We start from the raw sequence: 15973 nt of genomic DNA, 5'->3' as shown, positions 1-15973 counted from the left end.
GAAAAAAGGCAGCACTCCAGAGTAGAAGTAAAAAGTGTAGATTCCTCTTTATTGCATATCCTAAAACAGCAGCAACGTTGCTGCTGTTTTGGGATATGCAATAAAGAGGAATCTACACTTTTTACTTCTACTCTGGAGTGCTGCCTTTTTTCTATTTGGATATCTATCTATTGTAGAGTGTCTCCTGCCACTTCCTTATGTGAGGTGATGGGGGGTGGGGGGGGGGGCTGCAGTTTGTGTCTGTGTGGATTATGTGTTTACATACAAGTGTAGGGAAAGCTGAGGAGAGATAAGAGTTTATGTGCTTGGTCACTACATTAGTAAGGGCTTCTCCCTGCACATGACTGAGTGCTGGAGCAGTGAGACATGAGGTAATCAGCTGTGAGCAGTGAGACATGAGGTAATCAGCTGTGTGCAGGGAGAGAGATGGGGGCGTGTCCCTCCCTCTGTAGTCTCAGCTTCTTTCTGAAGATTGGATGAACTTAGCAGCAGACATATGTGAGATTGCTGACATCTAGGGGAAGTCTGAAGAATACAAGAGGAAGGAGCAAGATTCGGGTAACTAACCCAATTGCAAAAGTGCTTAAAATTACCTGCCCTACAACATATCAAAAGTTTTTTGAAATGACGGTTACACTTTAACTTTTGTAGTCCAATACCTTTCATTTTGGACAGTGCAATCCATTGTCAAATTGTGGATCAGTGTGAATTTTTGAACTTGCTTAGAAACCAAGCTTGTCTACACTAGCACTAGTGACTGCAGAGAATGGCACAATGTTGGGAAGTAAGAGTTCTCCTTAGGGAGATTTCCAATTAAGGCCACCATGTAGGAATGTGGAGTCTTATAGCCATGGATGCTCCACCAGGGGATTCTGGGAAAATATGCAAAGTTTTCCAGGATGGAATAACGAAAACCATGCACAAGAAAGATGGCTACAGTAAGATGGCAGCAATTTCCTGCTCTCTGGTACTTTTTGTGACATAGGAAATGCTGCCCAACCAATAAGTAGCTGAGGTTACCCATCACTACAGCCAATAGCTGACTGTGCATATGCAATGAGTGTGTAAAGGAACGGGAAAGAAGAGAATGGTGGTGCACCTAAGCAGCACAAGAATAAGACCACTGGGGGATCAGTGTAGTCATCTAGAGATCTAGCACCAAAATTTACAATTAAATGTGAAAAAAGAGTTAGCACCTGCTTTTTTCACAGATGGAAAGCCACAGCTTCATTCATACTATATTGTTGTTGTTGTAAAAAAAAGATGTGTCATATATTACTGTATATACTCGAATATAAGCAGACCTAAGTATAAGCTGAGTTTGGGGTTTCAGCACATTTTTTTGTGCTGAAAAACTAGGCTTATATTCGAGTTTATATGGTATATCCAACTTCTAAGATGCCAGCAAGAGCTGTACGTAAGCACAGAGATTACGCTTGTGCCAGTAAATATAGCGATTTTAATGGAAAATACTTGTCATGATGGCATTAACATTCCAACGTCAGTAAGAATGACTAAGATGATCCGGCAAATTCATTGCTAAAAAAAAAAGTCAAATTACAAAAGCAGGCAACAAGTCACTGATACAGAAATATCTTCTATCCTAATAATTAACAACTTACCGTATATACCGGCGTATAAGACGACTTTTGAAGACAGAAAAATCTTCTGTCTTCTCTGGGGTCGTCTTATACGCCGGTAATCGTCTTATACGCCGGTAATGACGGCGTATAAGACGATCGCGGTCGGATCGCGCTGCATGGAGAGGGCTCACGGGCTGAGCCCTCTCCATAGCCGGTAAGTCTTTGCTGCATATTGCAGCAAAGGCTTACCGGTAACACCCGTGATCGGTGCTAGCACCGATCGCGGGTGTTTTCACAGCGATGGCTGCCGGCAAAGCTGCCGGCAGCCTCAAAAAGATGCGCATGGGACATACTCACCGCGCCGGCTTCTTTCTTCTGCTAGGCGCCGCCATGTTTTTCCCCGGGTCGGCGCCTAGTATGACGTCAGCAGCGGCGCGTCATACTAGGCGCCTGCCGGGGAAGATCAATGGCGGCGCCCGGCAGAAGAAAGAAGACGGCGCGGACATCGGGGGAGCATCGGGGTGAGTATATGATTATTTTTTTTTAAATGCTGGGCTGTATACTACTGGGGGCTGTGCTGTGTACTACTGGGGGCTGTGCTGTATACTACTGGGGGCTGTGCTGTGTACTACTGGGGGCAGTGCTGTGTACTACTGGGGGCAGTGCTGTATACTACTGGGGGCAGTGCTGTATACTACTGGGGGCAGTGCTGTATACTACTGGGGGCAGTGCTGTATACTACTGGGGGCAGTGCTGTATACTACTGGGGGCTAGGCTGTATACTACTGGGGGCTAGGCTGTATACTACTGGGGGCTAGGCTGTATACTACTGGGGGCAGTGCTGTATACTACTGGGGGCAGTGCTGTATACTACTGGGGGCAGTGCTGTATACTACTGGGGGCTGTGCTGTATACTACTGGGGACAGTGCTGTATACTACTGGGGGCTGTGCTGTATACTACTGTATGCGTTGGAAAAGGGGTAGTCTTATACGGCGAATATATCTTAAACTCTATATTTTAAACAGGAAAGTAGGGGGGTCGTCTTATACACCAGGTCGTCTTATACGCCGGCATATACGGTAAATGACTCTTCACATATTGGACTAGGTACTATGCTACCTGAGAGGGTAACAAATTCTATAGCACAAAGCTCCTAACAGTGAGTCATATAATAAGATATATAATTATTATATATATAATTATTATATTATATTATTATTATTATTATTATTATTATATTATATTAGTATACAATAATATAATGATGCAAAATCTGCATGACAGAGATATTTTTAAACACCAGTGTTATATACTCGAGTCTTGAAATCACCTTGATATTAAGCAGAATTAGACATAAATTAGGCACATGGTTGCGGAAGCCTGTGTGGCTTTTTAGAAATCTAGCTGCATAGATTTCAATGATCAAATTCACCAAAACTAGAGTGCATAATTATTAAATTCTGGCAATGAACTATTGGTAAAAAGTGACTGGGGAAAGAACAAAGGGTCATTCCACTGAATCTATTTATAATCACACATGCACAAATACCACTATGCTATAGCAATGCTAGTGATAGATTTCTGTTATTTCTAAGTATGCTACATAATATTACATTTTGCACTTGACTTTAAGTTCTGTGGGCCACAGTTATTAAAGCATTTGCACCAATTTTCTGTCACTTGTGGTCGGCAAGACAGAAAAAATGTGCACCTAAAGGGGCGCGTTAGTGTGTTTGCGCCACATTTATTACTGACGTATGCCAAAAATCTGTCTGTACCACATTTCTGCAGCAGGAACAAAATGCATCAAAGAAAGATAGTGCATCCTTCTCCAGCAACGACAGATTATTGGAGACCATGCACCAGTTTTGATGAATATGGCGCACTCTGCACTACAAAAGTACCCAAAAGTAAATATACGCAAAGTTGACCTTATCTATTAATAAGGCATTAGTAAGTTCATTGTTATCAGCCATTAAAATAAATGAAATGTCTAACCCAAAACATTCACAAACAGGATAAATATAAACCTTTCCTCAATGATATAAAAGCAGCAGGGTTCTGGGCTCTTAATGCTGTGCCCCCGATGCCAGATCCACAAAGGAGCATGCACTGTAAATAGTGAACACCTCCTTCATCAAACCATAGATCTTGTGAATCTTCATAGTTCCCGTTATATATTGGCAGTCTGTTTGTTGTATGACATGTGTGACTGTAGTTAAATCTTTGTGCAGTACTAACCTGAACTATTAGGTGCTGTATCCCAGGATAGGACAACAATGTCACCCGGTTGTGTCTACCCCAAAAATATAGTTAAAAAAAAAGATTTTCCAGCTATACTTAAATATATGATAGCAACTACGTATCAAAAGTCACAATGTATCATCTTTTTTGCATGTGGCATATTGATACAATAACCTCACGTAATTTTCTAAGTAGTAGTTTCTACAAAAAATTCTTCTCACCTGATACCCTGGTACAGTGCAGGGTGCCAGTGGTTGACACAGTGAAGGTTTGGCTGCACAGGCAGCAGTCATAGGAATAGTGATGGAGCTCTGAGTCCGGGACAAGTGTGCATTGTCTCCATCCCTATGGATCACTGTCTTAAGCTATTTATAGACAGCAGTCCCCCCGTTGGTGACAAACGAATATTTTGCCCAGATATGGTCCTGGCTCAGCAAAGAACATTGAATGCAGATAACAATATACAGCATCAGAAGAGAAAGTTTTTCTTACTCAGTATAAGTGCTGCGGAGAAGGAGAAAACAGTGCACTGACTTGTCCTTGAAGGAGACTCGTGAGGTGCTGCTGCTGGGGTGAGGTGCAGAGGACTCAGCTGCTGAGGGTGGAGCCAGGCTTCTGAGGACACTGTCACTCATGTGTGACGTCACCCAGCTGTGTGATAAATCTCTGGAGCTGCAGCATCACTGAGCTACTATTAATTATGTATATCTTGAGTCATATGTGAGAGAAGAAATCATACTGAGAAGTATATGAGAAGTTTTTGTACATGATGGTTCCGGTGGAAAGTATATTGAATGGGCTTCTTGTAAGCTACTGCAAAACTCGGGTACCTCAAAATACACACCTCAGCTGCCGCACAATGTAGTAATGCACATCTCAACTAATGCGGAACATCATAATACACACCTTCACTGCAGCAGAACCTCATAATACTGCTGGAAAGGCTTATTATACAAACCTCAGCTGCTGCACAATGTACTAATACACACATCAAGTAAAGCAGAACATCATAATACAAGCCTCAGCTATTGAAGAGCTCCAAGGTTCTGAAGAACCTCATAATACACACCTCAACTGTTGCCAAACCTTATTACCAAACATTATTATCACCACAGCCCCCCTAGAACTCCATAACAAATATGAACTGCTGAACAATACAGACCATCCTTCTGTGGAGACTTTAATACATACCTCAGCTGCTGTAAAATGTAATAGTGAACATCTCTCTCTCTTGCTGATTCAGAACATCTTACACACCTCAGAAGCTGCAGAACCTCATCATAACTCAACTGGTGGATAAACCTAAATATACAAACCTCAGCTCACACAACACCTCATACACACCTCAGCTCTTATAGAACATCATTATACACATCAGCTGCAGCAGACCTGCACAGAACACAGTATATTGCGACATAACCTTAGGGGGAGCTTACAGGGAAAGTGGTGGAGCAGAGTAGTAACTAGGAGAGGCTGACTTCTGCATCGCTTCCCTTTCCATGAAAAATATATAAATATGTGTACACCACACATTTGCAATCACACACATTTATACAATCACATATACACACATTTAAACATGTATATACAAACTCAAAGTTATACACTTATACATACACATTTATATGCTTTTAAACACATACATATAATAATATTTATTTATATAGCGCCATCATATTCTGTAGCGCTTTACAAATCAGAGGGTACTTATACAAATATAATTAGACATTACAGAGTAAAAACAGTCATATGGAACAATAGGCACTTCTCACAAGAGCTTACAGTTTATGAGACCTTTGGAGACTTTAGTAAGAGCAGTTTCAGTAGAGTGCATAGAGCAGAAACCAGATTGTAGGGGATCAAGGAGTGAGTTAGCTGAGAGATAGCGGGTAAGTCGAGAATAGACCAGACATTCCAGGAGTTTGGAGTTGAAAGGGAGATTGGAGACTGGTCGGTAGATAGCAGCACTAGATATACACTCGTACGCACATATTTATGCATATATATATAGGATGTAGAGAAAACGGGCAGCACTCCAGAAATAGGTGAAAAAGCGGTTTGTCTTTTATTCCATAGTGAGTAACAGTAACAGCGACGTTTCGGCCCTGTAAGAGCCTTTTTCAAGCTGTATAAACAGTGAGCATGGTGGATATATATACAAACAGCAAGTGATCACATGACGTGTCAGTCCACGCCCACCATGTTTACATAATTGTGACAAAATACAAAAAATACATATAATAGACAATAAACATAGTGTACAAAAATAGTTCATATAGTATACATATATATAGTGTTAAAATATTACTTGTGTGGACATCCCCATGGTTAGTGACACAGGTTGTATTACTAATAATACATACACATGTATTATTACATGTGTATGTATTTTTTGTATTTTGTCACAATTATGTAAACATGGTGGGCGTGGACTGACACTTCATGTGATCACTTGCTGTTTGTATATATATCCACCATGCTCACTGTTTATACGGCTTGAAAAAGGCTCTTACAGGGCCGAAACGTCGCTGTTACTGTTACTCACTATGGAATAAAAGACAAACCGCTTTTTCACCTATTTCTGGAGTGCTGCCCGTTTTCTCTATATCCTAACTAGAGGACTTATGGCCCAGTCCTAAGGTGCCTGCACCCAACTTCACATACGAGGTTTGTGCCGCTTGGACTTTCTTTTTGCATATATATATATATATATATATATATATATATATATATATATATATACACACATACACCATAAACACACAGAACACATCCATTTATACACAAATACAGTATATATACATACATAAAGTACACACATATCATCATACATTATATATACATACAACTATAGTATATATACATCATGCACTTAGACATGTACTAAATACAATCCATATACACACATACATACAGTATAAACATACCATAAACATGCATGCACTTCATATACATCCTTATACACACATACATACAGTACATTGAACTTATACACACATATACACACATGCAGAATTTACATACACACAGATTTATCATTGGTCCTATGTAGCTTCTTGAGGTATAATTGTTGCAAACATCGTTTTTGCGTTTTTTTAGCAAGAAAAAACGCAACTCTAAAGAATTTTCAAAGGAACGCAAATTTAATCGCAAAACTACACCACGTAGGAGGTGGTGTATGTGGGTCCATTGCTACTACAGGGGGAAGATTTATCTTAATTTATTTTGGGTGGGTTTGGGTTTTTTTTTTTTCGTTTTTTTCTTGCACATTTTTACTTGATTTTTTTGGTGCTGTTGTTTTTCTGCCGCAAGCTTGGTTTTCTCCTTTGCACTGTATCTATCTTCCTGTCTGTTTTTTTCCTTGTTTTTGGACGATTTATTTTCAGCATTTTTTTTTTAACTTGGGCTTATGCTTGCGCTAAAATACACCTACTCTAAGCAGGCTTACAGAGCAAGGCTAACACTATGTAGAAATGAAACCGGCACTACCCCCTCTCGTATCAAACCATTGGGATGGTATATGCAGGAAGCATCAGTTATGTGCGTTTGTACCTCTGGGGTGCTCGGCACGAGCGTAGATCCAGGTCGCTGTGAAAGCAGTCGCAGAGAAGAAGGCGCGGCACTCTCCAGTGTGGTACATCAAAATTTTCTTTATTCGGTGCAGGTACAGGACGCCGACATGCGGCAAGGCAACGGGCCGTTTTGCGATATGAAGCGCTTTCTCAAGCCTCTGACGTCACTTCCTCAGGGCGTGCTGTATTTATGCACGGCCCGGGGGAGGTTGCCATGGCAATTGACAACAAGGTTACAATGCGTGAACCAATGTGTCTGGATACACATAAACTATAAAAATACCCAGACTATAAGTGACAATTAAAAAAGATATTAGTACAAAAGAGGGGAATCTTATAAAGCAATACAGTTATAGGAGAAGAAACATAAAAAACAATGGCGGAACTAGTTCGTCAGTTGTCACAACAATAATAGGTTTAAGACATTACAAGAACACACTAAGATCGTTGCGGTCATTTAACCCTAATACACCTAATGCATTACATTTAAGGATCCATTTGGCTTCACGCCGTAGTAGAACCTTCTGACGATCCCCCCCCCCCCCCCGGGGTTTACCTGTACCCTTTCAATACCGGAGAAGTGTAAGGGGGAGGGGTCATTCGCATGGTGTTTCCTAATGTTTTCTATAAGTCTGGGACATCCATTCCCTGATGATGTAGAGTTCAGATGTTCTCTGACTCTGATGAAGAGACTTCTAATTGTTTTACCAATGTAAAACCTGCTACACGAGCAAAAGAGAACATAAACCACAAAGGAGGTTCTACACGTGATGAAATCTCTGACGTCTATTTGTATACCCCCTAGTTGTAGGGTCTTGGCTTGCATGTTAAGTCTGCAGAAATTGCAGTGCAGAGCAAGGCTGACTGTCCACGGCCAGTAATTCTAACTGCATGTTGTTTTTGTTTGGATAATGCTGTGTCGCTAGGGGTGTGTAGGACAAGTCCGGAGACCTGTGCACACATTGGGGCACATTTACTAAGAACAGTTCAGTGCGTACTATGTGCAGTTTGTCTGTGTAGTGTGCAGGAGGGCCCTAGATTCAGGATTTCTAGCGCACATTCTGCATAAATCTTTGGGCAGCTGGCTGGCCATGTTGTTGTGAAGTGCTTCTGTGTTTTTCATCCCCTGTCTCTGAAATCTTCCGATGCCTTGTGATGTGATCAGCTATGTGTGCACAGGAAATACCTCAAAACATAAAATTGAGCAAAAACGTTAAAATTAAGCAAAAAAAATCTTCTCGTCTGTTGTTTTTCTATGTGTTTGTCTGATTTATTTTCAGCGTTTTTTTAAACTTGCGCTTATGCTGGCGCTAAAATACACCTACTCTAAGTAGCTTATAGAGCGTTTTTGTTGCAATAAAATTTTCTTTTTGTTAATAATAGTGTGTTTTTTCTTCGCACTCTTCATTGTTTGCCATGGCAGTGGTGCTGTCTAGTTGACGGCGCTCATTACTAAAGGCTGGCTTTAGTGTTTGCCTTTTTTGGGGGGAAATTCACACTAATGCCAATACTATTACCCCGGTACCCACCCCCATAAGGGTGCAGGGAAGAGCCAGATACAAACCAGTACCTGACTGTCTATAGATGGTCAGGTAGTAGCGGGGCTTCAGGCTGTTATTGTTGCGCTGGAATAGCCCCCTAACAGTGGGCTATCCCAGCTCAGTAATGGCAGACTGCTGCTTCATTTTTGTATCTGGCTGATTTGGAAAATAGGGGGGGAATCCAACCTTGGGGCGGTCCGAGGCGTGGCTTCTGCTCCGGACCGCCACTCCCACGCCATAGACCAGCAGTGACAGTCAGGCTTCCCGCCTCCTAGTCCCGCCCCCTCATGAATACGCCAAACCCCAGTGTATGGCCCTGCAGTGTCTGCTAGCTTTATCGGAGGGTTCATCACTGTAGGGTTCAGAATTCTAAAGGTATGTTTGGTTCATAATGTATGAAATCAAATGGTACATTGTCATTAAAGAAGAGCAGATCCTGCCAGAGGGGGCACACACCAGCATGTCAGTGTGCTTGGTTTACAATCCTTGCAATCCAATATATTACGGACTGACTGTCTCTCCTGCATAATTTAATGCTTTATGCTGCCAGTTGCACTCTGTCAGCAGCCTGCATATTGGTGGTTTAAAAATCGCAGTCTGATCTGTGTGGGATTTTTACCTCAGGGTTTAAATTTTTTTATATTTGCCTTTTTCCTGCCTTCTTCAGGTTCAATTGTCTCAAACTTGCTGAAATTTAACATTTATTCTCAATTTTAGGTACTGAGGTATCTGCGAATTTTCTGTGCAAAAACATTGCAAAAAGGCATAAATTAAGCAGATGTTAAACATAGGTGCGACTGGTGCAGTCTATTCGCATAGAGCACACACAGCTGATACTCGCATTGGAAGGCATTTAACACTGCACATACACCGGACTATAAATCAGACTGGTGGAAACCTGCCAGTCTAGCACATCTGCGCTAAATCCTACCTAATAGTAAATCTCCACCATACAGTATATAAACAAACACAAAAAGCATTTTCACACATACAGCATACACACTAGGACAAAATAGGTGGTACTCTCGTTTAATGAAAGAAAAATTCACAATGGTCACAGAAATAACTTGAATCTGACAAAAGTAAAAATAAATTACATTTGTATAAAAACGAACAAATGAAAGGCAGACCTTGCTTTTCGTGACTATGAACAGAATAAAAAAAATAAATAAAACTCATGAAACAGACCTGGACAGAACTGACGATACCTGTGAAAAAAATGTGAGCAAAGGGACATGTGAAATCTGCGTCCACAAGTTTCTACAGTCTTGTAATCAGTCAGTGTCCTGTATATAGGGCTACAGCTACTCACTGTGCTACTTGGTGACATGGTATGTACCACACTCAACATGGACAAGAAGAAGCAAAGGAAGGAGTTGTCTCAGAAGCTTAGAAAAAATTACAGGCAAACATTTTAAAGGTAGAGCAGCTTGATGTTCCTGTGACTACTATTGCACATATTGTTCAGAAATTTTATATACGTAGGAAGAAAATTGATGACAAATCAAAGAGACAAATGATATTAATGTTAACAAAAGAACCCAGAAAAACTTTTAAAAAGATTAAAGGTGAACTTCAAGCTCAAGGAACATCAGTGTCGGATTGCACCATCCGTCGTTGCTTGAGCCAAAGTGGACTTTATAGGATACAACCAAAGAGGACACCATTGCTGAAAACAAATCATAAAAAGCGAGACTGGAATTTGCAAAACTAAATGTTGACAAGCCACAAAGCGTGTCCAGGGGATTCATTGACCCCGAGCCCAGACAATGGGTTGGATCTTGCAACAGGATAATGACCCAAAATACACAGCCACAGCTAAAAGCACGCAATAAAGAGGGAAACATTGGACCAGGGGCGGCGCAAGGGTGACAGAGCCTCAGAGGGACCCATTGCAGTGAACTCAAGTGGCGGCATTAAAGATTCAGAAACTAAGTCAACTGTTCCTTAAAATATTCCCTATCATACCACACAGCCACACATATCTTATATACAGTCCCCTTATGGGTTATATTATATACAGCCCCCTCATGGTTATTCTATATAAAGCCCCCCTCACCACCTATGGATTCATTAGATACAGCCCAGATCTATTTTATATTATTATTACTTGTTTTTAATATATAAAATTAATTTTCTGTCTAAATATGCATTGTATTTTGGCAATGGTAACCGAGCAGCCAAGCAACCATGTATTTCTTCAATCATTTATTCATAATATTATCTAGATGCTCATATAAATAACAAAGTATTACTAAATCTGTGTTTTGGACGGAATCTGGATTCAATGAGCTTGTACTTTTCAGATACCTTTACATGCGGTTTGCATGCAGTTATTTATAAATGGATAATTATTGCTCACCTGTTAATCCAGTGTTCACACATCTCTGCTGTAGAGAAGAAACAGAGACATATGGAGGCAGCAGGAGCTGATCCCGCTTCCTGCTCCTGGTCCCGAAGCCCCTCTAGTCTGTCGGGACTGGGAACGAGATGGTACGACAGCATCGAAAAACTGGGACTGTCCTGGCAAATTTGGGGTGGCTGGAGTGTGGCCGGTTGGGTGTCCTGTCCCCCTTCAGGCAAACTAGCAGCTGCTTCGGCTGCTACCCCTGTAATTTTAAATTTCAACATGCTTAGCCAATTACAGGGGTAGACTAAGGGAAAGAACTACAACTGCCAGCATGCCCAAGCTATTATCCAAGGATTTATTAGATAGGAAAAAAAGCCTAAATCCCTAACATGTCCCAGGCTACAAGTTCTTATGCTATTATAGAAAAAGATACAGAATTTATCACCTTTTCTACTATTATACTATTCATCAGTACAGGTTTTCATATCTCCTGATGTACCACATGGGGACCCAGTGAAACTGTTCCATTAGTCAGATTGAGTAATACATCCTCTGAATAACATCTTTGAAAATTAAAGGAAACCTACCACTTGAAGGAAATACCGAGCACCAGCTCAGGGTGAGCTGGTGCCGGATCTTATTTTTGTTAGTGTTTTAAACCGCTGTATTGCGGTTTAAAACACTTTTTCAACTTTATAGCCGAAGCTGCTTCGGCGCACGGAGGTACGCGCTCGGCGCACCATGCGCGCGGCTCTCCTTCACTTCCTATGTAGCTGGTGATCGGTATTTCCATCTTACACCTACCACTTCAAGTGGTAGGTTTCCTTTAACCCCTTAACGCTCTGCGCCGTAGCTCTACGGCGCAGAGGTATAAGGGATGTATGAAGAGGGCTCACGGGCTGAGTCCTCTTCATACAGAGGTGGGGGTTTTTGCATTTTGCACAAAACCCCCACCGCTAATAACCGCGGTCGGTGCCTGCACCGATCGCGGCTATTAACCCCCTAAACGCCGCCGGCAAAGTCGCCGGCGGCGTTTAAAAGACGGCGGCGCGCGGGCGCCGCCATCTTTTTTTCGATCGCCACGCCCCCGAACGTCATCGGGGGGCGGCGATCGGTTGCCATGGTAGCCTCGTGTCTTCTTTTGACACGAGGCTATCTGGCAGCTGCATATTCGTTACAATGAGCCAGTGGCTCATTGTAATGAATGTGCTGCAAAAATGCCATATATTGCAATACTGTAGTATTGCAGTATATGGTAGCAGCGATCTGACTATCTAGGGTTAATGTACCCTAGATGGTCTAAAAGATAGTGAAAAAAAAAAGAAAAAAAAAAGTTTAAAAAATAAAAAAAATCAATAAAATATTAAAAGTTCAAATCACCCCCCTTTCCCTAGAACGGATATAAAACATAACAAACAGTAAAAATCACAAACATATTAGGTATCGCCGCGTCCCAAAATGCCCGATCTATCAAAATATAAAAACGGTTACGGCCGGCGGTGTCCTCCGAGGCGGGAAATGGCGCCCAAATGTCCGAAATGCGACTTTTACACCTTTTTACATAACATAAAAAATGAAATAAAAAATGATCAAAATGTCGCACAGACCTCAAAATGGTAGCAATGAAAACGTCGCCTCATTTCGCAAAAAATGACCCCTCACACATCTCCGTGCGCCAAAGTATGAAAAAGTTATTAGCGTCAGAAGATGGCAAAAAAAATTTTTTCTTTTTTGTACACATTCGTTTAATTTTTGAAAATGTATTAAAACACAATAAAACCTGTATAAATTTGGTATCACCGCGATCGCACCGAACCAAAGAATAAAGTAGGCATGTTATTTGGAGCGAAGAGTGAAAGTCGTAAAAACTGAGCCCACAAGAACGTGACGCACGTGCGGTTTTTTTTCAATTTTTCCACATTTGGAATTTTTTTTCAGCTTCGCAGTACACGGCATGTTAAAATAAATAACATTGCGGGAAAGTAAAATTCGTTACGCACAAAATAAGCCCTCACACAGGTCTGTACACGGAAAAATGAAAAAGTTAGGGATTTTTGAAGTTGGAGAGCGAGAAATGAGGCGAAAAACCCTCCGTCCTTAAGGGGTTAAGAAAGATAGGATCTTGTGACTAGACTGTTGTTACAGTGACTACATGATGCCATCTTGTGGAAATTTAATAGAATTGTTTATTGTAAAGACAATAGTACTGGTATGTACAATGAATAATAGTGCCAATATGATAACAATATGTTTTTGGTTTTTTTTCAAATTTTATATATCTAGTGTGAGACACTGAAGGGGTTAACTGTGGATGGGCGGTATGTTTCCCCTAGGTTTTGCTTCTATGCAAGGCCTTAGTGCTGAGGTGGGTTTGTCCAGCGCCTTGGACACAGGTGATGGGAACACCCTAATTAGCCTGGATAAAATGACTCAGCAGAGTTGAGTGGGTTGTCTCTCTGTGGAAGGAGGCTGAGAGGACACAGCTCTGACCTGTGTGTCTGGAGCAGCCACGTGATCTTTGTTTAGTGTGAGCTAGTGGACTATTTGTATAGTTAGCACCCTGACGGGTAGGTTTTCTTTTGTTTATTCAAATACCTGAATGTAAAGGCTGGTTTTATTTTGCTGCAATAAACGCAGGCGAGACCTGTTTGGACTGTACCCTGGTGTCCCTGTCTTGAACTGCATCCCAGCACCCCGCTACCACGGTCTCTACTGGGCCAAATCCCCACATATGGTGGAGGATGCGGGCAGTTCAAAAGACACACACCTGAAAGGCTCGCTACATCCTGCAACATTGCATGGCCTGGGTGAAAGCAGCAGGCAAAGTGCAGGATAAAGCCAAGATGGAGGACTTTATTAAATACCTGCAAGAGGAGGCCAGAGCTAATCGGCAGCAGCAGCAGGAAGAGTCCCTGGCTAATCGGCAGCTGCAGCAAGCCATGCTCCAGCAGCAGGAGGAGAGGTCCCGACAGCAGCAAGCCATGTTCCAGCAGCAGGAGGAGAGGTCCCGCCAGCAGCAGGAGGGGAGGTCCCGCCAGCAGCAGGAGGGGAGGTCCCGACAGCAGCAAGCCATGTTCCAGCAGCAGGAGGAGAGGTCCCGACAGCAGCAAGCCATGCTCCAGCAACAGCAGGAGGAGTCCCGAGCCATGTTCCAGCTGATGATGGAGAAGTTTTCTGGCATTATGGCAGCACCGCAAGCGTCGACTACTGAGGGGTCCCATACTGGTCTACAAGGGTACCCGGTTGTCCAGCGTTCCGCACGGGCTGCAGTACAAAAGGCTTTACAAAAAATGGCGGCGACCGACGACGTGGAGGCGTATCTCACAGTGTTCGAGCGAGTAGCTGAGCGAGAGGAGTTACCGGCTGAGCAGTGGGCAGATGTCCTGGCACCGTTCCTGACCGGCGAGTCGCAGAAGGCTTACTACGACCTGAGTGACACGGAGGCCCGTGAGTACCCCCAGCTAAAGGCGGAGATTCTGGCTCGTCTTGGGGTCACCGTTCAAGTTCGCTCCAGCCGGGTCCACCAGTGGGCTTACTCAGAAAAATTACCCCCACGCTCCCAAATGCATGACCTGATCCATCTTGTCCGGAAGTGGCTACAACCAGAGGACTGCACCCCCGCACAGATGGTAGAGAGAGTGGTCCTCGACAAATTCACCCGTTCTCTGCCCTCTCGGCTCCAGCGGTGGGTTGGACAGGCCGGTCCCACAAAAGCTGAGGAGCTTGTGTCCCTAGTAGAGAGGTATCGGGCTACGGAGGACCTGCTACTTACCTCTCCGACACGAAGCAGTGCCAGTGACAGGGTCACCAAACCAGCTGGTAAGACTGCTACTGCGGAAAAGGGGAGACATGTCAGGTTGGGAGGGGGTTCATTGGGGGGCGTGGATACCCAGAAACCCAGTGAGGCTCGTGACAGAGGTCATGGCCGCATCCAGTGCTGGCGGTGCCATGAAATGGGCCATATTGCTGCCAACTGTCCACTGTCAGTGGAGCCAATGGACTGCAACCAGACCCGGCGAGTGTCACTGTTTGCCCGGCCAGTTCTGGCGGCTGAGTCGGTCACGGATGCAGAACCCCAAGTATGCATGGTCACAATCGGTGGTCACACAGTGGAAGCCTTTGTTAGACTCAGGGAGTCTGGTCACCCTGGTGCGGGGAACTTTGGTTGATCCTGGACTATACAGTGGGCGGAGAGTGGGAGTGTTGTGTATACATGGGGACACTCGCGAATATCCCACTGCTGTCATCAACCTACATACCCCTTGTGGTACTGTTACCCATGAAGTGGGGGTGGTGGGGACCCTTTTTCATGAGGCTATTATCGGCAGAGACTACCGGTGTTTTGGGACCTCTGGAGACGAAGACCCACCTCAGGTGCTGTTGCAGATAATGGACATCAGGTATGTCCGGCCTTGGCCCCTGAACCCTTTGAGGCCGATGTACCCACACCAGCAGTAGGGGTGACCCCATGTGATGAATTCTCTCCCCTAGAGGTCCTAGCTGGTGAGGTCGAGGGCCACGAGGAGGTGGCCGACATGCTGGACCTTGAGATTTCCCGTGAAAATTTTGGGGCTGCACAGCTACAGGACCCTACCTTGGTTAAAGCACGGGAGAACGTTAAGGTGATAAATGGGGTACTCCAAATACCAGGGGCTGATAAAATATACCCCCGAATGGTGAT

General features: G+C 43.3%; 1 protein-coding gene across 3 annotated transcripts in view; it reads right to left on the bottom strand.

Moving 5' to 3' along the window:
- The window catches only part of TMOD1 (tropomodulin 1), a 55549-nt gene extending 51121 nt beyond the window's left edge, over positions 1-4428 (bottom strand). For 2 of the 3 annotated variants that reach the window (XM_072154569.1, XM_072154552.1), the window contains exon 1: positions 4322-4428. The gene's annotated coding sequence lies outside the window, so the exon portion shown is untranslated. Of the gene's footprint in view, positions 1-4050; positions 4258-4321 lie in introns of those variants that run through there. The other variant, XM_072154562.1, reaches the window with a different exon arrangement.
- Between the last annotated feature and the right edge of the window lie 11545 nt (positions 4429-15973).

This window comes from Engystomops pustulosus, chromosome 1 (genome assembly GCF_040894005.1).
Source record: "Engystomops pustulosus chromosome 1, aEngPut4.maternal, whole genome shotgun sequence".
NCBI classification, from domain to species: domain Eukaryota; kingdom Metazoa; phylum Chordata; class Amphibia; order Anura; family Leptodactylidae; genus Engystomops; species Engystomops pustulosus.
Note: the sequence above shows the minus strand (reverse complement) of the source record. Positions and strands in the feature narration are given on the sequence as shown.